A 26,717-nucleotide genomic window follows, 5' to 3' on the forward strand; every position below is an offset into this window, starting at 1 on the left:
GGTTCAAGGGACTGTGGATTGGCCGTTGAAGACAGGGAACTGGATACATTTCCTGAGTCAAGGCAAACTCTTCATTCATGCAGTGATCCAGACATCCAGGATTATCTTCAACAGACTGTTGAGCAAACTGGATTACAGCAGCCATATGATTGGGAGTCAGCCTCAGAACTATATGTCACCTTGAAAGAAATAGCTGGCCTATAAATAGGGTCTACTGCAGCCCACTCTTAAAGGCCAGATGTTAAAGGAAAACATTCTCGGCTTAGCCGTTTATTATCGGGTTTGGCAAGTGCAGTTCAGTATATGCAGTGTCATACCAGAGTGGATACATACATTAAACTCAAATATCCCAAACTATATATTTGTTTATTTTCTGATTCACCATCAAGTTAACTGTGTGTTCATTGTAGGTCTGAACAACCAAAGAACCATGAACAATTTTCTTAATTTATTAAAAGGTGGTTCTTTTCAAGAGGTATTGTAGGTAATGTGACCTGTACTTAACATCTGTTCTGTGATTTTTCATTCAACCAAATAATGAAAAGCAATAATAATCATTAAAATACTTTGAACCGAACTGAGCATGCACTCTTTCATTCTTTATAAACTGCATGTTTAAAGACTGCGTTTGGGTGCATTTAACACTGTGTTAAATGCACCCAGCCTGGAGAATTCTGTAAGCCAAACTCCATGTTTGTCTTAAAGACACTGTAGGTTTCAAGGAGAGGGAGCTTTAGCGTATTTGCACAGGTGTTTGACATAGGGAATGGTGAATTTGTTAAGAACTCGATGCATGGTAGTGGTGTTATTCCAGCAGGTGGAAGGGATGCGAGCCCTGTAGCAAACATCAGTACATCCTCTAGGGACACAGCAGTTGCTTTTTCTGAAAGGGAAAAGTCAACATTGTTTTAGTGTCTTTATCATCTAACAAGTAAATTAAGTTGACACAGTGTGAAAACGAAAAGGTTTTCACTTTTTACAAACCCCATATAAAAAAGCCATAACAAACCTTCACAATCAAGAAGAAAATCGGCCCAAAATCCAAGTGCTTTTCCTTCTTTCTGCCGACTGTTACTTCCTGCTGGACTGAGGTGTGGTCTAAACAGGCTTTCCATGTCAGCAGCTGTCAGGTTCTTGACTGAGAGTGGCACAAGACTGGGGCCAACACACACGGATGCTGCTGGAGTGTGGTCAAAAAGTGTAGACTTGCAAGTCCTTCTTTGAATCTATTAGGAACAATGATCATATAACAGATGGTTTCAGTTACCATGGTAACTATACCAGAGTCTAAGTTACCAGTCTTCCTGGACTGAAAACTCAAACTGAACACTCAAACTTTTCACTAAACCCACTTTACCATTTGTGAATGTCACACAGTGTTATGTGTAGCCACTTTTAAAGCATTCAAGTGATAAATCATGGGACTGGAAAGTATGTGGTTGTTAAACATGAGATTGAAATATGTTTGATGAATGGAGGCAGAGAATGAGTCTTTAGAACTATTACCTTTGAATAACACTTTGGTTTCTGTGTAGAATATACCATCTGAGGTATTCCTCCACAAGTGTTTGCTTGTCCTCAGAAGTCTTCACACGGAGGAAGCATCCAGCAGTCTGGAACATGGAGCCGTTTTGCAAAAGTACATTTTGCAGAGATTCCACTGATTCTGTTTCCTGGACCTGTTAAAAAGACTTTGTAAGACATAGCAAAACCCATCCCTGATAGGGTGAGAATCTTGCAATGGTCAGTCAAATGGTAAACCACTCAAACAAAACAGGGATCAAATTATTTTTTACTTAAATGTTGTCTTACTGATAGAAGTGGAGATCTGAAACTTCTGGTCTGTTCATTTCACTGTGACCTTACTCTGAATTAAATAATGTGCTCTCTTAGTAAACCCACTACTTGAATCAAGGTCACTTCATACCTGATGCAGAACTCTCCCTATCTCCTCATCTGTAATATCTTCCACAGTGGCACCGAAACTGGGACTCCCTACAATGTGGTTAACAAGGTCCTTTGACAGGAAATGTGGTGCTGGTCCCCCGTGTACTATAGACACAGCAATGATCTTTCCTGCCAGGACATATTAATTTTCCCTGACAGCTGTCATGCAGAGTACAGAAAAATGACAGTTAATGGCCATCTTTATCTGTTAAGAGCGACTTTCTGTTAGATTCAGGAAGGTGGTGACCCAGGTCACATGACCCCTTTATTTTCCATTCAGACTTTTTTTTTTTAAAAAAGATTCTATGTATGGCCAGAAAGTTTAACAAGACTAAAGGGGTCGTGTACAGTGTCAACCCTTATTTTAAAGTGCTTAAATTTGACAGAAAGTGGGACTTAATGTACACTCTAATGTTTTTCAACAAAAATAATACTTTTATCAAAATATATTAACACTTGTTAAAAAAAATACATGAACTGCCATGAAATAAAAAGACACCTGTAGAGTTGTACACCAGGTAACGGCTTTCTGGAGGTCCGTCAAAGATAGCGCGATGCTTCAGATCATTCATCAGAAGCGTGAGGAATTCCCGCCTCGGTCCGCCAGTATCTAGGCCTTCTTCAGGGGAGCTAGCATCATCAGTAAACTTAACAAACATGTCATTCTCCTCGGAGTACGTGCAACGCTGAAAACCTCTGACAGCACCATCCCATACATTAGATCTGGACACGTTGAATCTGCTGACTTTCTTGTGGTCAATGGGAAGCGCCAAATTTGCAATTATTTCAGGTGCACTTGTATGCCTAGAACATAAAGTAGAAAAGTTACATTGTGTGTAAAAAAATAAAATAAAAAGATGCTCCAAGCATAATTTTGTAGCTTATTAGCTAAACACAAATGGGATCAAGCATTCCTTCCATTCAATATTCATAAATTGTACTCCTAACACTTGATTTTGACTCCTTAGGACACTCTCTAGGCAGTTAATAAAACGATAGGCTACATTTAATACATTAAAATGGAGTTCCTTACAAAAAGACATCTCTCTACTGGACCTAGTACCAACAGTTTTTCTCGCCACAGTAACTGAAATTGGCGTTTCACCCTTCTTAATACAGTGATGTTTATTTGTTTAATGACTACTCGTACTCTGTGCAAGTCCATTCTACAAAGAGACAGGATGATGGATAATACTCTAATAATGCACTCATGACTCACATATGTTCTTTAAAAGATGCCTCATTTCTTTCTTTGACAGTTAGAACTTCACCTTCGTCATCATTGACAGTTAGAACTTCATCTTCGTCATTAATGACGACAGGCGCATACAGGTCTGTGTAGTTCCTGCAAAAAGAATATGTACACAAAATCCAATATTAATGAAACATACAGTGTGTCTTCTTATCAGTATTCAAGAGTGTTAATATTTAATATTCTAGACTATTTAAAACAAAAGCCCCAAAACCAAACCTGTAATAAGTTCTCGTCGTTCCAGGACATCCAGAGGTACTTGGACCGATATCAACTGTATTCGTCTGCATTGGACTGCTTTCATGCAGAGGTTCAAATGGCTGTAGACAAATGGAGGTTGATAAATACCTTATACAGCTAACAAAACCATTTTCATAAAAAAAAACAAAAAAACAAATATGCTTTACCCCCCAGTGTGTCAGCTAGGTCAAACTTTGTACGGGTTCTTTTTATCACAATCTCTGTGTCAGAGTCAGAAATGTCTGACACTTCTCCAACTGCAAAAAAACTAAACAATTAAAGTTAGCTTGATTGACATGAAGACAAACATTTAAAAAGAAGTTAACTCCAGAAGAAAGTGATGAATTGAAAACTGGTTTGAGACACCAGAAACAGCTGGTAAGGGGACGTGATAAAAAAAAATTAAAAAAAAATCGAAAGTTTAGGTTCATGGCTCACATGAAACTTTCATGTGCGCACGCAAAACCTTTTCATGTGTGCACATGAAACTTTCGTGTGAGCACATGAAACTAAACTTTAGATTTGTTTTCATGTGCGCCGCTTTGAAACCCATTTGGTGCTGTTATGAACAGTGCCAGTGCCACAGTCAGCAGCACTGCAGCAAAGAACTCTGGTTAGAAAGGATGGCAGCTGAAGATGAGTTTATATAGATGCCAAAAGGCTTCAGTTTGTCATAAGAGTCTACTAGGGGTGACCAGATGTCCCGAAAAATTCAGGACAGTCCCGAAATCCAAGCAGTTGTCCCGAATCCCGAATCCTGCCCTAATTGTCAGACGTCAGGCTGCATGCTAGCAGCAAACTACATATAACAGCACAACTGTACAGACCAACACTTTGTCTTTGTTTTATGTGTTTCATAATGACACTTGAGTTCATGATTTGAATGATTTTTTTTTTGTATTTTCGGGTTTACATGACAGACAGTTGAATTCCTGAATAAAAATAAATCATTTTGGTGCGGAGTTTTGAATTTCATGTCCACCCCCCTCACTCTGAGTTCAACAGGGACATTCTAAAACTTATAAAGCCCATGAGAACCGTGGAGAGTCAACCCACAGCTGCTCCGCTGCCCTGCTGAAAATGTGAAGCAGAAACGCTTAATGTCAGATAACATCCATAATAATTGGACGTTTGGATAGATTTTTTTGACTTTTCAGTGGTTATGAGGAGCAATATGAGAGAGAAATTTGGTAATCATTGATCATTGTTTAGGTACATTAAACCACGTTAAGCTTTTTCACGTTAAGCGTTTTAGAATGTCAACAGCCCTTTTCTCATAGAATTAATCGAACATCCTCTTTCCTTATGTTTAATCCATTCTCCTTGCATGTTGTGTACATCCACCTATATCCGTGGAGTTGTCCAGATGTTTGTAACTGTTCATAAATGAAAGTAATTGCCCGATCCAAATCGCTGTATCCCTTGCATCGGAACAGATTACAAGACTTTAAAATCCGTTTAAAATTTTGTATCGAAACAATATAATGGTGACGACTTGCAAGAAAAGCAGCAATGTCCTTATAATGAAGACCTAGATTAAAATATAGTGCAACTAACTCCTGTACTGTAGTCATTTCTCTAGCTGTCACTGTCACGGCCCAGGCTACATCAATATACAGCTTTCACATGCTCATACAAAAGTTTTGCGTGCTCCCACAAAAGTTTCATGAGCTCACGTCAAACTTTCATTTTTTGCTCACGTCCCCTTAGGGGCTCTGTAGTTTTGGTACATGGTCTGACTCTATGGGGGGAAAGTTCACTGAATGTTTTTTATACATCTACAACTCCAAGGGGCTTGCATTAATTTTAACAAATGCAGAAAACACCATGGGGAGCTATTTTTAAACGTATTTACTTATTTATCTCTCAAAAGGTGAAACATCTAGCCACAGAAGTAAATGGCTATGGCAAAACATGACAACTTACCTTTTTCAAAGTCCTTCCTTGGGCAGATAAACATTGTGATCCTTTGATATGGTTTGCCTAATTCTGCCTTATATTCTTCTAGAATAAAAGGTCTTTGTGTCCCAGGGGTATTGATGACTTCAGATCCATCTGGATACAGAAGGATGAAGGCTCCTTCATCCAAGTCTTGGTTGAAGTCCCTCATTTTTTTCACACTCTGATGAAGAAGACTTTGAGCGGTGATGTCAGAGTCGGTTGATAAGGGAATGGTTTTCCCACGTACTGGCTTTAAACCACCCGTCTGAGCAGTCATCAAGCCAAGATTAATCTGCAATAAAAAACACAAGAACTGGTAGGGAGGCTCTTCATCTGGTTTAAAGAACAGTGCTTAATTCAAAAGTGGTTGTTTCTCTGTTGGCAAATGTTACACATTTGACCCAAAATGGATCTTTCACTCAAAATGGGACTCAAAGCAGAGCAACCCTAATCCGTCCTTCAAATCCTAGTAAACAGCAGTTTTGGAAGACACTTTTGTAATAAATTAAATCAAAGCTTGATCTCGGACAAATAACAGGTGTTGAAGTTTCATTTCCACAGAACACAACAATTGATATTCATGATCAGAAATCAGTTGAAAAGTATGTCCAATAGGTAAACTCAGGGAATTCTATGTTGTTTTCTGAGTGAATTGACTACAATACAGAAACCTATTTCAAACATTTACATATTTTATCTCCCAACATGACTTGATCTATATTGTTTGCCATTAAATTGACCCTACTAGGGGGCTTAGGTATAGGGTTCAGATCTATGATGGGATGTCGACAGCAAGTCAACAAATTAATTCAATTGAATTTGAGTTGGAGTAATTATTCACTCTCACTCTGAGCTATATCAAAACACATTTGCTTACCTGCACTTTCCTTTTTTCCTTTTTCTTTCCCCGCATTTTACCAAAGGAAAACTTTTGCCTTTCCTCTGCTTTTTTCTTCCTGTATTCCAGAAAGGTTTTTAATCTTGGGGTTGGGTTGGATGGAGGTTTCTGTGATACTACAGGGAAGCAAAATCATGCATTGCAGGTTCATAGAAACAAAAGTAACGGTAAAAAATAAAACACATGGCTAGAATACTGAGGAAACGGTTTCCTTGACAGATATCTGATCTCATTATCACCTTGATTATAAATGATTGACTAAATATCTGAATGGCGAGAGAAAGCAGTTACTTCAATGTTAGGCAGGGGTGTTGTGGTGCCAACGCGATCGTCTGCAAAGGATCATAATATGCAAATATGCATAACTAAATGTCTGTGATAACAGCATAGCCTATGTCTTTTTGAAACTTACGTTTCTTGTTAATTAATTCAATCGAATTTGCAGTTTATAGCGTGATCAGGCATGACATTTACGTGATTACGGCATCTAATTTACTCGTTTATATTTATGTGAAATACCTTTTTATTTGACTGAAATCACTTTTTGGCAGATGAACACTTGTTACTAGTGCCACACCGCCTTCACTGGATGCACGCGCGCTCACCTCCTCCTCCTCCTGGGACAAACTTTATAAGGGGGAAACTTCCTTGGCACGACACCCGCTATAAATGTATACAGCGCAATGAACTAATACAGCGCAACATCATTGAGTATATCATTTTGAACATTATTTTGTTCCTTAGCTTGCGGACCGACAGGCATGGGGAACCCACCATTAGCTAGAAATAAGGTTACGTTAACTTACCTGAAGTTGGTCCATCGGTGGGTTGAGCCAAAGAAATTGGTTCAAGACTTTCTCCAAGTCTCTCGCCACAACCATTGCAAAAATTCGGCTGGTTCTCCAACAAATTTTTCCCACAATAACAGCAAAACATCCTTTACCAATTGTGGCGCCGAATGAAGGGATGCGGTCTAGCAAGCTAGTGAGAGAGTACTCATTTCCTGTTAAAAGACAGACAGTCCGTCTGTCCAATCAGGAGGGTCCGTCCTCTGCTAGATAGGCCCTACCCTTTCCGGTAGAAGTTAATGTCATTGTGTTTTCTGATTTGTTGAAGTGTTTTCCTATTTGCTGTCGTGTTTTCATATTTGCCGTCGTGTTTTCCTATTTGCCGTCGTGATTTGCACTTCAGAGCCACCGTACTTCACCCCTGTTTCTGCACCATCACCTGCATAATCAAAGTGATAAAAGAGAGAACAAACTATTGTGTTCTCTGTGTACATGAATAGGTGCCTGTAATGTCTGCCCACATATACAATCAATTCAATAAATGTTGATAAGTACCACTGATATTTCTTAAATTATTGTAGTTTTTCAGAGCAATAAGATAGATTATTAAAGCCATGTTCATATTTGCAACAAATTAAAACCCTTATCAAGGCAAATAGGTTTTTCATGTTTTGTAATCTTTATAAAAAAAAAAACAGTACAATTAAATTTACCAGAGTGGACACTTGCAGGTTGTTAAACGGCTTTAAGTTACCTTGTCAAAACAATGAGTAATTCATAACAAACTGCAGAATATTTGACACAAAACCTAAAAAGTGTATGGTTCATACTCCTGTGAAGCAGTACACTTTGCCTGTAGGATTTAATATAGCAGGAACATTGATATTGGCAAACAGATGACACAGGTACACGTGAATTTGTGAGCAGGGTTATGATATGAACTAAAATAAAGATAAGATAAGCCTAGTGTTCACAAGAGGGATAATTCAGGTATTGCAACACAAGTTAAGAAGAATTGAATTAAATAGGAGGCATATATAACTAGTAGAAGATAAATTAACTATACAAGAGCAATTAAGGTAAAGTTATGAGGTAGTAGCAAGCTAAAGTGACGTATAATCAATAGCAGTGAGTCAACAGTGTACACCAGAATAATATATACTGTGATTAAGTAATGATTCTTAGTGTTGTCTGTAGCCTACTAATATAACAAAACAGAAAAATAATATAGTGTATGATGCAGTTTGGAGAACAACCGAGTCCCATATGACCCCGAGAGACTATAAGTGCAGCTGTTGATGATGTTGCAGATGGTTGTAGTCGGTAGCCAGCCATACAGTAGGTAGATCTGGAGCAGCAGGGTGACTTCTAGCTTTCATGGGTTGGGCGTAAGACACTGTGCTGCTATGATGCAGCATTGAAATTGAAACCCTTCAGCCTCAACTGGAAGAAAAAACAAAATGCTTGTTTTTCTGTTCAGTTGCTTTGTATTCATTAAAAAAAACAACTGCTTATTTAAGGAGCAAATCATTTCTAGATCTGTTTGTAATATAGTGATACAATTGTACTTAACATTACAACGTTTTTATACAGACTGATATGAATCCATCATTTTCAAACTAATGTTATATGGAAGGAATAAAAGACTAAATTCTGATGAACACACAACAGTAGTGCAAAACGGACACAAACAAATCCAGTTTCTGGTGTTCTTTCAGTTATATTACAGTTTAGGTTTTACTATTTGCTCTAACATGACATTAGCCAAATCCCAGGAACACAGTTAACAAATGAGAAAAAATACAAAATTAGGGTCATTAAATACACACATACTGTCAAGTCATATGTTGTTCAATCTAGCTAAACTATAAAGAAAATCTATTTGTTCACGGACATCAAGCTAGGCTATATGCTAGCATGTCTGAAGTGTAAAATCCCAGGAACATGGTTAATCAAACGAGGAAAAATTACAAATTAAGGGTCATTAAATACCAGTTGTAAATACACACATACTGTCCGTCATATGTCGTTCAATCTAGCTAGCTAAACTACATTATAAAGAAAAAGCTATTTGTTTACGGACATCAAGCTAGGCTAGCTATGGCTAGCGCCATATGCTATGTGCTTAATTTATGTTACTCACCCTCATAGTTGTGTACGTAACTTGATATGTCCCACTTCAAGCTTTCTCCCGTTTCTGATGGGTGCAGGTGAAGAGCGTCGACCATTCTGTGCACATTATTGACATATGCCTAATAATAAAGCGATGGACGGCGGGGGTAAATAAACTTGGGTTACAGATCCATGGTTACAGAGGAGCCGTCCGCAACGGATGTTCTAACATAAAACGAACGCACCCTCAACGGGGCAGGGATCATTTCATTGGTCAACACTACAGCTGGCATTCTATTGGTTGCTGAATTTTGATAGGGTTATCACACAAACAATCAGAGAGCGCAGGAAAAATCCAAGGAGAAGATTTGCAAGCGCGCAGAATCAGCCTGAGTGCAAGGAGAAATATCTGAGTCCAAGCACAAAGTTTGAGCACAAGCACAGCAAATCCAAGCGCGAGCAGTGACTATTTGAGTGTGAGAGCAAGGTTTTGAGGGAAATTATTACAACATCTGAAAGTAATATTAGTGAGAAATGCTCTCAAATTGAAATAATGCACTCTTGAATAAAGATAGGAATATAACTCCATAAAAATAGGTTAATATAAAACGTGAGTACTTCATTTATTAAAAAAATAACTTCATTATTTAAAAAACAAAAAAGCTAACATATTGAAGAATCAATAAAGAAATTACCAGCAGGTGATCCATAGGGTTCAAGGACACTGGTGGAAACCAAGTTTCTGTGACATGGCTGTTTGCTGCAAACACTCCCGCCACTCTCTGTAACAGATATTGTTGATCTATTATTGTTGAAAAGAAATTGTGTGTATCGATTCCATTTTGTTTAAATATTTTACAAACATTACATTTTCTATAACTTTGTTATTCAGCTGTTCAGGATCTGCCTGAATAGAGACACATGGGTTATAAAAATTTTTTAACAATTAAATTAAATTAAATTGCATAATCAACAAGCATCATCTCATTAGCGTAAAGACAGTATGGTCTCGATTCTTACTGTTCCATCCATGTCCTCAATCAATCTCAGACTACAAAAGTCCGATCGAGTGAGGACTACATTGGCCACAAATGCTAGGTGTTCATTAGGATCTTTGGTCCTATCCAAAACCTCCATTAACTAAGGGGAAGGAAAAAAGAAAATCAAGACCTGTACCTTTTAATAGAAGCACAATTCATAGTACAGTTGCTTTGCATCACCTTTTTTTTTTGCATGTTCTGAAACTCCTGACCCCAGCATGCCTTGTTTGGCTTGACTTTCTGAAGACTGGTGAAGTCTGTCTGCTCTTTGTCATTGTTTACTAATTGAAAGAACACAAAAAAATCATTATATATGAAAGTTGCTTCATAAAACCTAATGTCATACTTCTGTTGTTCCTCACTTCCTCCACTGCAGCCAAAGGACGTAGTGGACATCACAGGTTGTAGGGAAGGAGCTGTTCAATGAAATTATGTAAATTTTTTCTGATATAACAGCATATAAGAAAAAAGGGATTAATCCTTGTGCACCACTCTAAAAAACTTACAAATGTACCCATTCTAAACAGGAGGCCATGTGCTAAATTCATGCACAACACAATTTAAATCTATAATTGTAACTGAGATTACAATTTTGGAGTTCTATTAAAACTTCCCACATGTCACGCCATTGGCATTAACACAGCAAAAATATACAGGTTTTCATATTTATATTGTTTCCAGCTTTGCACAAGTGTTAAAGGAGAAAAAATCACAAAGGAACAGCATACCCAACATGAGTCTTCCATAGCTGTCCAACTGCATCACCCCATTTTCTGGAACAATCTTTTTGTATTGCTCTTCTGCTTTTTTGTTCCTTTCCACATTGTAGTGGTGCAGTATATTTCTTTGGAGAAATATATGGGTTGAGGGTGTCATCATGTTCAAGAAGTAATTGTTCTTCTTTATGCCTGAAAACAGCTGCTCCACACACTGGCTGTTGATGTAACCAGCAAGCTCAGGCACGTGTTCAGGTCAACTACCCAGTGTCAGAGGGGTATGCAGCAACAATTTTGGCGACCCCCCCCAAAAAAAAAGAAAAAAAAAGTGTGCCGGACATCATCGTGTATGGGCTTTAAATAATAAAGGTTTATCTTTCAAAGTATATCAGTGACGTTAACGGTCGCCCGGTTGCAACCTAACTGTGACAATTGGCACAAAAAAAAATCAGCAACCCCTGGTTGATGTGATTTGAGTGGTGAGTGGCTTTCCATCTCTGTCTGCACTATTTTCCCCCCAAAAAGGACAAGTGAATAAGTTGGTCAACAGAACTTCAAACCATACTGGACACTTAGTTTTTCCATATTAATAATATTAAGAAATTAATCTGTTGGTATCAAGTGGCTCCCCCTACACTTCCACCTAATGTTAGACCTACCTGTTGCCTTCCCCTGTCTTTCCTGATCCACCATCCTCACACCTGAATAAAATGAACTCACTGTTAAATATAGCAGCCTAAATTCAATTCTTAAATCAGCCTAGTGATCGCATCAGATAAGACAACTATTATGTAGTAAAGTTGTGCTGCTGTTGAAATTACATTCACATTTTGTATTTTAAATATTTATGTATTTTCTTCATATTTATTTATTTTTCTTCTTGTCATTTATTGTGCATGCTACCTTATATTTACCAGTTGTTATTTGACCTTAATAAAATTGAGATATGTCATGCATGGGATTGGTAACTTAGGGTTTAACCAAAATCTAAATGTAGCTATCAGCAACATTGGTTTGCATTAAGTTAGCAAACACTAGCCAGTCTGTTAACATGGATATTTGCAAGCCTCCAAGTTTGGTAGCAAATCTATGCATGATTCCATGGTAAACCAGAGTTATTGCATTAGTTATGTTTTCCAGATTCTTGTCATTTATTGTACATGCTACCTTATATTTATCAGTTTTCAGCTCAGCAACCTCGGTTTTGCATATTCTAATCTAGCCGTAAACCCCCATTTGGCTGCTACATTCCCAGTGTTAGCAAACGCTAGCTAGTCCGTTAACATGACTATTTGCAAGTCTCCAAGCACAGACGTCACACTTTACATCCTACCTGTTGCCTTTCACCATCCACTTATTTAACTGTTGTTGCATCCCTGGCCATGCCATCTCCTTTTCCCTCTTTCTTTTTCTATTTTTAGCCCCCAACAAGTCACTACTCGTACCTGCTTGCTCAGCGCTCACGGCGCTCCCCCCGCCCTCTTCTATGTCAACATTCTATGATGGAATCTTATACACGGGTTTCCTGTTTACAAACATTACAGGGTGCGTGCGCATACCAGGTGCAGAAAGCCAGATTGGTGAGCTGGTCCGCTACTGCAACAACCTTAAGTATTGAAGCTTTCCTTATTGTTTGTATATAACTGCTGACTCAATAAAACGTGATTTTAGTTGGATCTCTTTGTCTGTCTTTAATTTTGTAGTGTTACTGTGATATATATGTATGGCTATAATTATCATTTTAGGCTAATGTAATAGCCAATGTTAGCAGCAGGGTTACCCCTGAGGTTGGTTTATGCCTTAAAATAATGGCCAGGATTTCTGGGAAAAGGTACGATATGCGTGTCTCCATTTCAAAACATCACTGCAGGTTGACTGTTTTTAGCAGCAGAGGTTGATTGTGGGCGAGAGGGCGACAACACTGTCCTGGTTAGCTTGCCGAAACTCTACTGCCGCTGTCTCGGCAACGTTAGCTAATGTCCGCTAGCATACATACAGGCTAACTATAGCCAGTTAGCTTTGTGTGTAACGTAATTAAAAACCCACCCATCTCGTAGGAGCGAAGCTTAATATTTCATTCAATAAAAGTATGATACAAAAGGAGCACTAACGCCACAAGTCCCATGTTGACAACGTGGACGCAGATATAAAAAACTCCAAAGGCAGTCGTAATATTTACCTAGCAGCTAGGCTAACGCTGTTGCGCTAACGTTAGCGAAACATCGGCGTAGCTTTAGCTAGCAGTCTAAACTTGTCTCGAGTCCGGACCTTTAACTGTCTATGGTCCAGACTCGAGTACTCCAGCCCTGACAGGTAGCTATCACTTAGCTGAACAACTGAACAAGTTGCAACTTTTGTGATTGATACAATGGGAGCCTGACTCTTGCATATGACCCCAATCTGCTCTTCTTATGGCTTCAAGCCAAAAACCGGCAGAGGTTATTGGCAAAAGCATGCTTCCCCACTAGGTATGTTAAATATCAGGCACCCATCACCATTTGTACAATTAACCACGCAACAACTCCTTGGCATTTTAACTTACGCTATGCTGCTACTACTACTAGCTACACAAAACACGTCTTCTTTCTGCCCCCCGGTTGCGTGCGCAAGCAGTGATGACGTTGCCGAGAAATCCATGTATGAGACAGGGCGCCTACGCTAGCCTGTTAGTCCTCTAAAATGTTATATAATAACATTGAGGAAATGCAGAAATGATGTAGAAACGCACAACAGCAGCTACATATAGAAAATACCAAAAAATATATATAATAATATAATTTTTTTTTTTTTTTTTTTTTAACCATCGCTTTGGCGCCCCCCATGGTGCACGTGATCTTTCTCAGCACATCCCTCTCATCTCTGCTGTTGCCCTGGTGGAACACATCACTAAGAACAAAATGCTATGAAGACCCAGTGAAAGGATGGCCATTATCGTCTGCTGGTACCTTGGGGTGCTTCAACCAAGACATATTCACTGTAAGTTTTCCCTCTGAAGCCTGCTTAATGTTGTCCACATTAGGCTCCACCAACAGTCCTTGAAAAGGATGGAAAGTCCCTGGTTGTTGGCGGTTGTCATGTAATGCCAGTCCCCTTGCATAGTCGTAGACTACGATGTTGGGAAAGTGTTTCCATGACAGTAACATATCCATATAATCACGTGGACTCTCCTCTCGTATTGACAGAGCACACAATGCCACATGGACAAGTAATTACAGCACTGCCACCTATAACACAACATAAGTGTTTATTAATACTTAGGTTCATTTTCAGGTTTTAAATGACTTACAAATTACTGAAATGTCATATTTTATTTCACTCACCAGAGGCACCCCAGACCTTCTCAAAAACTTTGTTGTAGGTTACCCTATTGGACATCTTGTCACGCAGTCTTAGGACAAGATCCATCATGGAGCTTTTGCTGTCCAAACCACACTGCTTGCACAGCCCTCTTACCTCCTCTACCTGTTGTACAAAAGCATTTCTAAGTCAATGTTTATCTTAAGCATATTTTGTCAGTGCCATAACATTTATTTCAGAAATCTTATTTCACTTTTAAAACTCACCTTTAAGTTAAGGAGTTCATCAGCTAGGTGCTCTTCTGTTACCTTCATGTCATCACCATCACTAGACATTTGGTCATCAACATCAGTAGTCATTTTAGGTGCTTGTAATTTGTCATGTTCTGTGTTCAGGACTACAGTGGATTGTCTAGTATGTGGGCCAATTCATGGAGCCCAGTTGTGGTAGCTAGGGGGCACGATAAAAGGATTGTTTTGACCGCCTTGGGAAACAAAAAGTAGTAATGTTAGGGACCACTTTCAATGAATTCACACACTTATTTACATAACATTTTGTTCTCAAAATCGCGTTTCTGCATGACTTACATGTCATGAAACCCAGACTGATGATTTCTGTGGCAACAGCATCCCAGAATTTGTTGATGTCCACCTATCCATCATAGTCTTGGGGTGGCCCCTCGATGTCACTGACTGTTTAAGGAAAAGTTTGTGTTTAGATGTCTACAGTACAAAATAACTGAGTGAATTCTTTTTTTTCTTTTCAAAGTCCTGGTTAGCTTAATCTGGGCTCCCCCAACTTGAAAAACAATTTCAAATACATTGTGTCATTTCGGATGATTATAAGAGTAATAAACAAGGAGCATATTTCACAGTATTTCATCCGATACACACATTTCTTCTCACATTTATTTGCTGGTCAAAATTACGCTATCTTGTCTGAGAAGGATATGAACAAACGGGTTTGTTAATGTGTTGTGTGTGTGTGTGTGTGTGTGTGTGTCTCATGTATTGTGACAAATATTTCACCAAGCACAATCTATTTTCACATTTTTAAGTTCTCACCTGTAATGCATTCCTTACTGTGAGGCATAAGTGCACAGATAGGATTATGTGGTCATCAAAGTTGTGGAGACCTTCATCCCACTCCTGGTATCTGTAGAACATGCCACACTTCACGCATGACTTGCTGTAGGTTGAAATGCCTAATAAGAAAATTAAACCAAAAGGTGTAAAAATTGCACGCATGCCTTTTAAGAGTAATACATTTTTTCCTTCTTTTTTTGGGGGGGCAAACCTTACTGTATGATAAAGATGTAAAAATGTAGAATCAATCAAACATTCAAACCACTCACCTTCAACTATGCCTGTGGTCATTAGAATCCTCCCTTTTGAAGTGATGAGTATAGGGTCAGTGAGTATGTCATCACACTCCTTGCATCTGGACTCCTTTGGTATCAGGTGCTTCGGCAAGGTACCCAATTGCTTTCCATCTCTTGACTGTTCGATGACAGCCTTGGGGAGTTCAGCAGGTAACTTTTTATATGAAAGAAGGTAATTTAGCATTTTTGCTACCCCTTGGTCATTAGGTGGATAAGACCGTTCCTTCATTTCACTTGTGTCCGTTTGGCCTGTGGTGGGCTGTGGTGAAATGGTTTCTTGATCTGTGGATTTAACCCTTTTAAACAGCTCCCTTTGTGTTGCAAAAAGGTGCCATTTTCCAACTGATTTGTGGAGACAAGAATGCCTAGTTTTAGAACAGGGGCAATGCCAGCTGTTCTGCTTACTGTTGTATGCTACCACAACCCTTTCAAGCCCAGAATAGTATGACACCTTTGGCTTGTAAACAGAAATGTGAAATTTTGTGGATGGGCCACCAACAGAAAGCTTAACAGACAGGGGCACATCCGCAGCATCTGCCTCCTGTTGATGCTGAAGGAGACTGGCTTTGCGATCCTCTCCAAACCATTTAATTCCCACCATTTCCACCAAGGCCTCCTGTGGCAAATCCACTGCTGGTTTGTCTGCACGTGGGCAGAACATTAAGGACTGTATATGCTGACATTTAAAAGGGAGCATCCTTGACCTCACAGCAAAGTCAGCATTGCGACAGCATTGTTCCACCTCGCACATCAATTTTGGTGTGGGCCCCCAAGTATTTTTTACAACATGGGTTGGTGTTGCTGGCAAACAAAATTACTTCTCAACAGCAAACACCCTATTTTTAGAATCCACACACTCGCATGCCAAAAATCTGTCCCTAGTAACAGTTTCAAAGCCAATTGTATGCTTCCGTAACACATGCTTTTTAAAAATGTTCATGTTTAATTTCAGTTGACAGTGTGGACAAGTTACAGTTCTCCGCTTGCCAGTGGAGATTACTGGTTGCTGTTGGGGGTCTTCAGGGGCCAGGGTTGTCTGTCTGGGGGCCGGTGGAGGATCTGGAGGGGCGACAGTGGCCTGTGGAGGATCTAGAGGGGACACAGTGGCCTGTGGAGGATCCGGAGGGGCCATGGTGGGCAGATTAGGAGCCGCTGGACAATCTTGAGGTCCATGATTATGGTCCATTAGGTGCTTCAGAAATTGAGCCCTGTTGATTATTGTTGCTTGGCAATATAAGCAGTGAAAGTGAGTTGTCTTTCGACAACCCAATCCACATTTGATGATTGTGAATTCTGAACGAGGCATAAGAGTAAAGTAAAATTATAAAATTGAATGAAATACATTGCACTATAACTTGAAAATGTCAGTAATTAATTAATTACAGTGTATTCAATAACTACATTTCAAAAGTACTACCTTTGTGCCTGACTGAGGCATGACCCTTAATGTGGTTGTCCACTTGATATTTGGAAGATGGGTCGCTGCTGGATTTGGGGAGGTCATCCCCACGTATGATTGTAATGTGTCTCTATACATAAAAAAAAATAAAAAAACATGATTACAAAGTAAAAAATCATACCTGCAAACTCAGAAGAGCTGAAAAAGGTGACACATTAAGGGAAAACATTTTCCTGGTGCTAAAACGATACATATACACACACACGCACATATATATATATAAAAAGGAGCATCTTGTTCAATTGTATTTGTCTGTTCAAAAATATAAAACAACAAAAAGTTGATCTACAAAAAAAATAAATAAAAAGAGCCCAAAACAACAGTCGGCAACATTAAAGAACAGCTTGTGTATTGCTAAGCCCACAGGGTCAACATTTAATGATTTATTATAAATGGAATAACAATAACTTATAACAATAACTTATTTCACCAGTAAATTCCTGTTAAACGACAAAAACAACCACTGGATGGGAAAAGGGTATTTTACAACAACTTTGAATGCAGCACGAGCTGGCAAGGCGACTTTCAAGTGAACGCAACATCTGTGTTGTTTTTCAGACAACGGCAGCTACAGACTGTTGGAATCCTCTCCAGTGAAATACAGACACACTTTTACACCGTTTAGCTGTCAGCATTTTAACCGTGTTTACTCCAGCTGCTAGCTAACAGTAGGCTAACGTTACCTGCTGTCAGGTGTAGTGTTGACTAGTGTCCCATGCAGCGATGTTTCAGTTCCCTCTAACGTCTGTTTTCGGAGCATCAGAGAGAAGCACAGGCATTTAAGTGGCACCTACATAAGGCTCCGAAATCCGCGTTGCTATTCGGTCCGGTAGAGAACGGTCGTTAAGGCATCGGTGCTGTATTAGCACCGGGTCTTGGACCCCCCCCCCCCACAAATAAAAACTCTTCGGATCTACACGATTCACGTGGATGACATTTTCCCATTCAAAACGGCGATTTCCGCTGAAAAGCGAGTAGTTTGCAGGTATGCAAAATACTGACTATCCATACATTTTTTTTGTTGTACTCTGATTAGTCTCATTACAGTGCATATACCGCTGAATGCACTCTGATATTAGTATTACGTTAGTTTAAATATTAGCTCATGTGCAGCTAATTCACATAACATAACGATACACCCAAAATTACATGAACAATATTATAAAAGTCTCACTTACTTCCATTATTTATGATATGAAAGCGGCATTCCGAAGCGTAGAAAGAGACAAGAATGTTGGAGAGTGGGCGCGAACAGGAAGCATCACGGTGACAGCGGGGTCAAATGTTGGAGAGTCTGCGGGTCTGCAGTCAGGGGTAATTGGTGTATGATGGGCTTATGGTGTTATCATTTATACATATGTTCATTTGGTTTATAGTTTGTTGTTATTTTGTTGTATGGTTTTGAATATTGTGGTTAGTGTGTCATCTTTTCTTGTTTTTTATCTGGGTGGCTGGTGATGATGAATGGGGGGGAGGTATGTTCATGTCGCAAATTGTATCTTTTGTGTGTCATTTTTAACTAAAAATAAAAATTGTTAATCATAAAAAAAAAACTTCTTGGTAAGAGGCACTGGTGTCTTTCCTTGACTGTGCTCACTGTCCAGGCTGTTCTCTTGTAACTTCTTCACAAGGTAGTCAAACTGTGATCCTCAGATGACGAGCAAAAGTGTGGTCATCCATGTTTAACATCATCCCCAGTAATCAGTGCTACGCGCTTCTCTGTGCCTCCGTTGGAGCAGTCGCCCACTCATAGTTCCATAACCAATGTGTCTGTCCCCCGACTCAAATCAGTTAAATCAAAGCTAAACAAAAGAGGAGGTACAACGGGGAAAATAAGTATTGAACGCGTTAACATTTTTCTCAGTAAAGATATTTCTGATGGGGCTATCTGCATGAAACTTTCACCAGATGTCAGTAACAACCCAAGTAATCCACACATACAGATATATCAAAACAAATAAGTCCATAAATTAAGTTGTGTGTAATAAAGTGAAATGACACAGGGAAAAAATATTTATCACACTTATTTAATACTTGAGAAGGTAGTCGCTAATCAGTCATGTGACATTCTACATAGCCATGGTTTGAGGATTTTCAGTCAGGATTTAGAATGCATCATAGCACTGAGACAGCACTGGTGAAAATTACTAATGACCTTCTAACTGCTTCAGACAAAGGACTTGTCTCCGTACTTGTCTTACTAGACCTTAGTGCTGCATTCGACACTATTGACCATACCATCCTTTTACAGAGACAACAAGTTGGCATTAAAGGAATCGCACTAAACTGGTTTAAGTCCTATTTATCTGATCAATCTCAATATGTTAATGTTAACGATGAATCCTCCAGGCACGCTAAAGTTAGCCATGGTGTTACATTACATTACATTACATGTCATTTAGCTATCCAAAGTGACTTACAATTAAGTGCATTCAGCTTTAAATAGGTAATACTACAAAGAGCCATATGAAAGTGCAGCATCAAGAAAGATATATATATTTTCCCTTTTTTTTTTTTTTTTTTTTCCACAAGGCTCAGTGCTTGGACCAATTCTATTCACCTTATATATGCTTCCTCTAGGCAATGTTATTAGGAAACACTAAAATAACTTACACTGTTATGCGGATGACACCCAATTATACATATCAATCAAGCCAGACGAAACCAGTCAGTTAGCATTACTTCAAGCATGCATTAAAGATATTAAATCCTATAATATGACCTACAATTTTCTGATGTTAAACTCAGACAAAACCGAGGTTATTGTGCTGGGTCCTAAACACCTCCGAACCTCATTATCTAAAGATATAGCTACTCTGGATGGCATTGCCCTGGCCTCCAGCACTACTGTCAGAAATCGCTGAGTTATTTTTGATCAGGATATATCCTTTAATGCCCACTTAAAACAAACCTCAAGAACAGCCTTTTTCACCTGCGTAACATTGCCAAAATTAGGCACTTCCTGTCTCAAAACGATGCTGAAAAACTAGTCCATGCATTTGTTACTTCCAGGCTGGACTATTGTAATTCCTTACTGTCAGGTTGCTCAAATAAGTCCCTTAAGACTCTCCAGCTGATCTAGAATCCTGCAGCACGTGACAATCTCTGGCTGACAAAAACTAAGAAAAGAGATCATATTTCTCCTGTATTAGCTTCTCTGCATTGGCTTCCTGTAAAATCCAGGATTGAATTTAAAATCCTTCTCCTGACCTACAAAGCTCTAAATGGTCAAGCACCATCATATCTTGAAGAGTTCATAGTACCTTATTGTCCCACTAGAGCACTACGCTCCCAGAATGCAGAGTTACTTGTGGTTCCTAGAGTCTCTAAAAGTAGAATGGGAGCCAGAATCTTAAGCTATCAGGCTCCTCTCCTGTGGAACCAGCTCCCAGTCTGGTTTCGGGGGGCAGACACCGTCAACACATTTAAGAGTAAACTTAAAACACTCCTCTTTGATAAAGCTTATAGTTAGGGAGTGAGGAGTTGCAACGTTCGCCTAGAGTGGCAGGGGAGGGTGTGTAGCCACAGTCATGGCGCGCCCCCTCCCTATCTCTGCGGCTCTTAGCTATGCTGTTATAGTTTGAGACTGCCGGGGGACTTCCTTGACACACTGAGCTCCTCTCTCCTCCAGGCTCCATTAGACTAGGCAGTGAGGGAAATTCAATCAAGGCCTTTCCCCACCACAAGGTCCAGCAGAAAATAGACTGAAAAATACCAACAGCAAGACAAACGACACGGCTGGGAGAGAGGGCGCAGCGAGCACTTAGTCCACCTTAGGCCTTTCCAAGCCGACCCAGAGCCGGTCGCAGCGCACGCCATGGAGAAAATGCGCCCGGCGATGTCCTACCAGCAACGGGTAGAGGTCAGAGGGACCCAAATGATTGCCTATGTTCACAAAGCTCTCGAAATGCCTTTAATATAACGACTCACACAAAACAAATAAGCAAACGTTATTTAAAGTTTAAAAGCATAAACACTCAAGCATATACTCAATAAATATACTCAAATACTCAAAGCATACATACCTGCGGGGAAATGCGGGGGAAAATGCGCCTGGGATGGCTTGTGATGTAGCATCGCAAATGTGAGAACATTTCGAAAATTCCACAGACTCCAACCATCTCTGAAAGCATAACTAGTCGATCACGAGTGGCTCAACAGGTAGATCTAGAGATAAACTCATCTTTCAGGCATTTGACCGACCGGGTTGACACTTCAGCGTGAGAAATCTGGGGTGTGGCGTGTGAAACCAATCAAATGCGTGTGTCTCACGGCCAATGCGTGAGAGTTGGCAGCCCTGCTCCTCTCTCTTTTCACCTGTGGGCCAATGCTTGTTACTAACCTAACTCTGGGGAGCTTGTTCCCCGGAGCCCTTATGTTTTCTCGCCCCGCAGTTTTCTCTGGATTAGGGTGGCACCTAAATCATGGTTGCAGCTGTCGCTGTGGTCCTGCTAGGCGCCCTGCTATGCCCTGCTATACCCTTCTATGCCCTGCTATGCCGTGCAGTGCCCTGCTACGCCCTTCTACGCCCTGCTACGTCCAGCTACGCCCTGCAGTTCCCTGCTACACCCTGCTGAGCCCTGCAGTGCCCTGCTACGCCATGAACTACTACAACAACTACTATTTCTAGTCATAGTTCCATTATCTTTATTGTGACTATAATTGCCTAAAGTAACTAAAAAACTAATATAAAAGCACATAACAAATACATAGTGGTGATGACTAAACACAACTAACCCCCAAATACTCACAGAACAGTTAATGTGCATTTGAACCTGAACAATGCACATTCCAACTCCCTTATTTTTGTGATCAATTTTTTTTTATTGGCACCTTCAGACATAGAAAAAAAAAGTGTGACAGGTAATAGCAGATGGTGCACAGAACAGATGAACACAAATTGAAGAAGAACAAAAACCCTCTCCCACCCTCTGCGGTCTCGAGGAAAACAAAACAAACAAACAAACAAACAGAAATCACACCTTGCCTAATCACTCTCTAATTCTTGTGGGGTTGAGGTCATCAGGTCTGATATTTGTGCTGCTGCGCTTTCCCATAGGCTGGTAGTTGATGATTTGGCTTTGTTAATCCTTGCTGTAGCGAGCTCAAGCATAATAACTATGTCCAGAAAATATGCCAACCACTGTTTTATTCAAAGCCAGCGCTGAGCTATCATTTTCTTGGTTGCAGTTGAGCCTTCTAGCCAAATTGTCTCCCAAGCAGGTGTAATTTAGAGTCGTCATTAAGTAACAAAACAATTGGGTCAGTAGGAATTCGACATCCTATCACATCAGATATTATTGATGTTGTTGATTATCAATTGATTATTGAACTCATGCACCTGTTCACACTCCCAGACCATATGCAGGAAAGTTCAGGTTGACAGAACGTGCAATAGGGAGTGGGAATGACTTTAGAGACGTATCTCTTCTGAGGAGTCCAATATAAACATATGTTGAAGTGGATCTGCTCGTGATTTGGGTTCTTGGAACAGTGGAAAATGTTGTCCCAAACTGTCTCCCAATTGATTGCGTTCCCCTCAGGGCTCGGTTCTCGCTCCCATTTCCCCACTATTGGGAGTTCTCCTATAGATACTTGCGTTATTTTAGCATAGATCCTGGACACTAATCCTCTCACAGGAAAATCAACAAACCATTTAATGACTAGGTGCACCTCAAGACTATTTCCCCATGGTACTCCATAACATTTTAGGGCTGATCTTACGTTTTTTTTTTTTTTACTGAAAATAACATTAAAAGGATGTCCTGGGGATTTCAAAACTAGCTCTCAGATCTTCAAAACTCAACATACCTTTCTCATTGAATAGCTGGTCTAAAGTAGAAATACCTCTATCATTCCACTGCTTACAAACAAAGAGTTTGTTACCAGACATTAAGTGTGCATTGTGCCATATTGGGGTATTCAAATGCCACTTATTGGTGTAGCATAGCTCCTCCTGTTTAAAGTTGGTCAATGTGTTGGTGATAATAGGGCCATAGGTTAGCATACTTTTTTGGACACACCCCTGCAAAGATAAGGTCTTGCAGTCTTAGACTTCCAGTGAGGTTTTGCTCTATTTCTCTCCATGGAACTGTAGATAGAGACGTCTATCCACACTCTGAGGGCCCTCTGTGATACATTTTAAGTTTGCCGAGGGCCAAGCCTTCCGTGTTTGTGGTATGTTGCAGGGTAGAGTATTTTAGCCTAGGTTGTTTATTATTCCAAATATACTGCCTTAATTAAAGTATCAAGTTTCTTCCAGAAATGTATTAGTAGGGGTAAGGTGATCATTGTACTTAAGAAATTCACACGAGGAACTATGTTCATTTTAACAACAGCAATCCGGGACTGCAGTGATGCTGGCAGCGCAGACCAGTTGGCCAGATCTCTTTGAACCTTACTTAATATAGTTTCATAGTTGTCCTGGACAACTCGCTGTAGCGATGCGTGTATGATGATGCCCAAATATGTAATCTTGCTTTGGGTTGGTATTGTAACATTAATGGCTGATGTCACATGCCTTCAATAAAAGAAGATTAGATTTATTCAAGTTAATTTTATAGCCAGAGATTGAGCCAAATTCGTTGAAGATCTTAAGAATTTTTGGAATAGAGTCCTCAAGATCTGAGATGTACAACAAAATATAATCTGCAGATAATGACATTGAGCTGCTAATGGATTTAATCTGGACATTACAGATTTTATTTTGCCTTATGGCTTGGACTACCGGTTCAAGAGAGATTGCAAACAGCATGGGGGAAAGCGGGCATCCCTGTCGAGAGCCCCGCTCGATGGGAAATGGCTGAGAATGCAAGCCATTGGTTGAGACTATGGCCGTGGGATTCGCATATAAAGTATGCACCGTGTCAATGAATTTGGCCCCAAACCAAGCCTCTCCATTACTTGCCACAAGTAGTTCCACTCTAGGCGGTCAAATGTCTACTGATAAAACTGCTGCCATTGTTGGAAGGTTTCTGGCTTCTTCTATTACATGAAATAATCTGCATACATTGTCTGCAGTGTGACACTTTGGTATAAAACCTGATTGGTCAGGGTGGACTAGCTTCTCAATAAAGCGTTCTAAGCGGAGTGCCAAGACTTTGGAATAGAGCTTAATATCAGTCCCAATGAAGCTGATGGGCCTGTAATTTGAGCACTCCGTAAAATCTTTGCCCTTTTTGGGTATAACGGAAATTAATGCAGTGTTGGTTTGTTGGTGAAAAGTACCCATCTCTATGGCTGAGGTTAAAGTTTGTAAAATGATAGGTCCTAATAGGTCAAAGTACTGTAGAAGAAGTTCTGATGGGATTCCATCCAACCCCGGCGTTTTCCCTTTTTTAACTGTTTTTAACGTTATAGGTTGACCCAGTTCTTCTGCCTCCTCTGGGTCAAGAAGAAGCAGGTTTAGTTCTTTTGGGAACTCCTGGCACTGTGTCGGATCTGGGTTGCAGGAGGACACCGAGATCCTAGTGATTGTTGTGGGGGGTGCTCAAGCTTTAATTTGCTCTACCTGCGGTGCTTCTGGACATGTTGCTTCCCTCTGCCCCGTCGGGGTGTTTCAACATACCGGCACGGCCCTGTCTCACTATCCCGGTCAGCGGTTTTCCGTGTCTGCCGTGGATGCTCGTGGGCGACAGGTTCATACGTCAAACAATACTCCTATTTGCAATAATTTTAATGAAGGCATCTGTACTTATGGGAATTGCTGTTTTCTTCACATATGCAGCGATTGTCAAGACGCTCATCCCAGGTCGGTCTGCCCATGGCGCCCTGCCCCTCGTAGGAGGACTCGGGCTCAACCTCAAAGTGGTTCCGAGACATTCTAAAGATCCATCCCTCTACCCCAATAAACTTACGAGTATTGGCATCTGAACTGTCTGATCATCCTAATTCTGTGTTTGTTTATCATCATGCTCTCTGGCCTTTCCCAAGGTTTTCGGGTGGGCGTGCTCTCTGATCCGACGGTTACATGTGTGTGGCTAAAAATCTTCTCTCTGCTGTTTCTGACCCTGACACTGGGGCCGTTTGATTCCTCCCCATTTTTGGTGTCAGGTGGGATTCCAAATACTATTTCAGTGTGCGTCTGCCTTTCGGGTGCAGGAGCAGCCCATGTATTTTTAATCACGTTTCTGAAGCGCTTTGCTGGATCCTGCTTAACAGGGTTGGGGTACCTTGTGTGATTCATCTGCTGGATGATTTTCTGCTCATTGACCCCCTCTTGATAGAGTTGGCTCTTTGGGTAAATTGAGAAGTTGTTTTCTTTCCCTCGGAGTCCCTCTGTCAGAGGCGAAGACTATTGGTCCTGAAACACGTTTTTCGATTTTCTGGGCATCGATTCGGTGCGCATGGAAGCGTCTCTTCCGTTTGAGAAGTTGGAGCACATTCGCAGCATAGCTGCGTCCTTTTTATCTGAGAATAACGTAACTAAGCGGCAGTTGCTCTCTTTACTTGGGCATTTGAATTTCGCCATGCGCGTCATTCCTCGGGGGCGCGCTTTCATCTCCAGATTACTTGATCTAGTGTCTTCTGTTCCTAACTTGCATGGTGTCCTATCCCTGGATGACGGCTGCCGCTCTGATTTGCGCTTCTGGTCCCACCTTCTGGATAACTGGAAAGGAATTTCTTTTTTCTACGACGATTTGGTACATTCTTCTGATTCTGAGTTTTTCACGTATGCAGCCCCTTCTGCGGGGTTTGGGGGTTATTTTCAAGGTCAGTGGTTCGCTGGCCACTGGCCTCCCACTTTCTCTCCTGCTGATTCCATTGCACTTTATGAAATTTACCCCATTGCTATAGCTTGCCACGTCTGGGGGTGTGTATGGAACCGGAAGCGGATTTCTGTCCTGTGTGATAATCAGGGTGTCGTTGACATTATTAATAGAGGGCGCTCTTCATGTAGCAATATAATGCCTTTGATGAGAAGCATCACCTGGTCAGCGGTCACTCACAATTTTAATTACTACTGTTCACCACGTCCCTGGGCATTATAACTCTGTAGCTGATGCTTTGTCTCGTTTTCATTTTCAGACCTTTCTGTTGCTGCCTCTGCCCGGCAGCCAGCCCTGTACCAGTAGTGCTTCCTTCTCTCACAAGCTGGCGATTTATTAAATCAAAATCCCTTTCATTCTTATTTAGACTCGGCTAGGGGTTATATAAGGAAGGGCTTAGATGTGTCTATGATGAAAATGATTATTGTGCCGTGTCACATTTTTGTTTGCCTTTCTTATTTTTCCCCATCCCATTGCAGATTTTATTTGCCTTTCTTATTTTGGATTTTGTTTCGCCACTGTTCCCGTGGCAGCTATTTATTTTTCCGGCCGGCCGGCCAAAGTTATGTTTTGCTCCAGCTGTCGCCAACATTTAATTTGCCTTTCTTATTTTTCCTTTTATTTATTTATTCACCGGTTTGATGGCTATGGATGATGGCCAAGATTTCATTTGTTTATTAATCATCAAATTATTATTTTGCCTTTTTTATTTTTGCGCCGGTCGTATGCCAAGGTTTTGTTTTCAGTAGTTTCAGTAGTCAATCAGATTCAGCTGTTTCACTGTTAGTTAAACCAATCAGATTCAGCCATGTATCACAAGCCAATCACAGCATGACATCCTTTTTTAAATCTGCTCTCTCTTCTGCAGTTGTCAGTTG

The 26,717-nt window shown here is 40.3% G+C and overlaps 3 pseudogenes; all 3 read right to left on the minus strand.

The window, feature by feature from the left end:
- Nucleotides 1-717: 717 nt before the first annotated feature.
- Nucleotides 718-7,159, minus strand: LOC144521681 (G2/M phase-specific E3 ubiquitin-protein ligase-like; annotated as a pseudogene).
- Nucleotides 7,160-10,074: 2,915 nt separating this feature from the next.
- Nucleotides 10,075-15,061, minus strand: LOC144521692 (uncharacterized; annotated as a pseudogene).
- A 99-nt stretch (nt 15,062-15,160) lies between these two features.
- LOC144521703 (uncharacterized) lies at nt 15,161-16,744 on the minus strand (annotated as a pseudogene).
- Nucleotides 16,745-26,717: the final 9,973 nt, after the last annotated feature.

This window comes from Sander vitreus, chromosome 1, assembly GCF_031162955.1.
Source record: "Sander vitreus isolate 19-12246 chromosome 1, sanVit1, whole genome shotgun sequence".
NCBI lineage: Eukaryota > Metazoa > Chordata > Actinopteri > Perciformes > Percidae > Sander > Sander vitreus.